The sequence below is a fragment of the Oratosquilla oratoria genome, chromosome 41 (assembly GCF_046742065.1).
Source record: "Oratosquilla oratoria isolate Oo_2021 chromosome 41, ASM4674206v1, whole genome shotgun sequence".
Taxonomy (NCBI): Eukaryota; Metazoa; Arthropoda; class Malacostraca; order Stomatopoda; family Squillidae; genus Oratosquilla; species Oratosquilla oratoria.
In genome coordinates this window covers 16680052-16682551 of record NC_134817.1, presented here as the reverse complement: position 1 = coordinate 16682551, position 2500 = coordinate 16680052, and the positions used below count along the sequence as shown (strand labels likewise).

At 50.4% G+C, this 2500-nt stretch overlaps 1 long non-coding RNA gene across 1 annotated transcript in view; it reads left to right on the top strand.

Annotated features, from left to right (window-relative positions):
* LOC143021284 (uncharacterized) overlaps positions 1–2500 on the top strand; it is a 211081-nt gene that overhangs the window by 107092 nt on the left and 101489 nt on the right. The window contains exon 2 of the long non-coding RNA XR_012965982.1: positions 215–252. This is a non-coding gene — a long non-coding RNA (uncharacterized LOC143021284). The remainder of the gene's footprint in view (positions 1–214; positions 253–2500) is intronic.

Genomic DNA, 2500 nt, shown 5'->3' with positions numbered 1-2500 from the left:
TATACATATATGTATATACATGTATATATATATATATATATGTTTATATATATATATATATACATATATACTGTATACATATATAATATATATCTATATATATATATATATATATACATATATATTGTCCTAGCATACACAGGACAATTCCATTTAGCTATATGCAGGTTTTCGTCATGAACAAATCTAATGTTTCCTTAATCTCTCTTTTCAGGCTCCTGTGTACTTCGTTTCAGCGGTTTCAGTCTTTAGGTAAGTCAACGAACCAGCAGCGGCCATCATCACACTTCCGTCCCGTGCGGTCCTTTTCCTGCTCTTCGGGTTTCCGCCAGGTGATTCTATTCACTTCCGTGGCACCCTTTTTGGTAGAAGAGGGGGTTCACTGCATCTTCCTGAGCGAGGGGAGAAGGGGGAGACGGGGAAAAGAGGGGAGAAGGGGAGACGGGAAAAGAGGGGAGAGGGGGGAGACGGAAAAAGAGGAGAGAAGGGGAGACGGAAAAAGAGGGGAGGAGGGGGAGACGGGAAAAGAGGGGAGAAGGGGAGACGGGGGAGACGGGGCAAGAGGGGAGATGGGGGACGGGAAAAGAGGGGAGAGACGGGAAAAGAGGGGAGACGGGGAGACGGAAAAAGAGGGGAGAAGGGGAGACGGGGGAGACGGGGCAAGAGGGGAGAAGGGGGAGACGGAAAAAAGAGGGGAGAAGGGGAAACGGGGAAAGAGGGGAGACGGGGCAAGAGGGAGACGGGGGGAGGGGGAGAGGTGGAGAATGGAGAAAGGAGGAGAATGGGAGGAGACAGGGGGAGGTGGAAGAAGGGAGAGGGGGAGGAGGGGGGAAGAGGGGGAAGGTGAGGGAGGGGGAGTAGGGAGAGAGAGGGAGAGGAAGGGGAGAGGGGGAGGGAGAGGGAGGGGAGACGGAAAGAAGGGAGGAGGGAGGGAGGGAGGGAAAGGAGGGGGAGGGAAGGGGAGGGAGGGAGGGAAGGAGGGGGAGGGGAGGGAGGGAGGGAAAGAGGGAGGGAGGGAGGGAGGGAAGGGGGGGGAGGGAGGGAGGGCGGGAGGGAGGGAGGAAGGGAGGAAGGGAGGGAGGGGGAGGGAGGAAGAAGGGGAGGGAGGGAGGGAGAGAGGGAGGGATAAGGGGAGTGGAGGGAGGAGGGAAGAGTGGAGAGAGGGAGAGGGAGGGAGGAGGGGGGGGGGGGGTGAGGGGGGGCGAGGGGAGGGAAGTAGGGGAAAGGAGGGGAGGATGGAAAGGGAGGGAAGGAGGGAGAGAGGGAGGGAGGGGGTAGGGAGGGAGGAGCGAGGGAAGAGGAGAAGAGGAGAGGGAGGGATAAAGGAAGGAGGGAGAGAGGGAGGAGAGAGGAGGAGGGAAGGAGAGGAGGGAGGGAGGGAGATATAGGGAAGGAAGAGAGAGAGATGGAGAGGGGAAGAGAGGGAGAGGGAGGAGAAGAGGAGAGAGAGGGAGGAGAGGAGAGAGAGAGAGGGAGAGGAGAGAGAGATGGAGGAGATAGGAAGGAGAGAGGAGATATTGAGAAGAGAGAGGAGGGGGGAGTGAGACATATAGGGGAAGAGAGAGAGGAGTAGGTGGAGGAGGGGGAGATTGAGAAGAGAGGGATAGAGAGAGGAAAGAAAGAGGAGAGGAGAGTGATGGAGGGAGGTTGGAGAGAGATACTGGGGGATATGAGAGTGTGGAGAAGATAGAGATAGTAGAGTATGAGTGTAAGAGAGAGAGTGGTAGATGAGAGAGAGAATATGATATAGAGTAGAAGTATGTAGAGAGTGAGATAGAGAATATGAGAGAGTAGTGTGTGAGTATAGTGTGTTGAGTGGGTATTGTGAGGTGTGAGAGTGTGTGTGTATGTGTGTGTATCTGTCTGTGCACCTATGTGTACATGTGTGTATGCATGCGTATGTTTGTGTGTGTGTGTGTGTGTCGAGGTTGTGTGTTGAGAATGTGTGTTGAAGGTGTGTGGTGAGGTGAAAACGGAAGATGAAAAAGTCGAGGAACTCTGTGGGTTTAATCCAAATCAAGAAATTCTTCTAAATAAAGAAGAAAACTGAGTTCGGAAACAAACGAATATCATAAGGTGAAATATGATTACCGAGATGAAGAAAGTAGGGAGAAAATAAGACAGAAGGTGCTAAGACAAAACGATATTAAAGGGAATATTAAAACTATAAAAAAAAATGAAAATTGTAATCCAGTATAGAGAAGAAAGGACAAATGAAAAAGGCCATAGGAAGAAAAAAAAAAAAAAAAAAAAAAAAAAAAAAAATGGGGGCCCGCAGAGCACTGCACTTAGACCCCCATCCGAGTCGCCCGATAGAACCCAACTCTCCACTCTGCTCGCCTCCATACGTCATGTCCAGCAAACAGCCGTGCCAGTCCCTATACACAAGTAAATGCAAGGTTATGCACATCGGTAAAAATAACAGTATGATCACACGTTATTTGGAAATTCGTTAACAAAAGTGGATAGTGAGAAGGATCTAGGGTAATTATCAGTAACG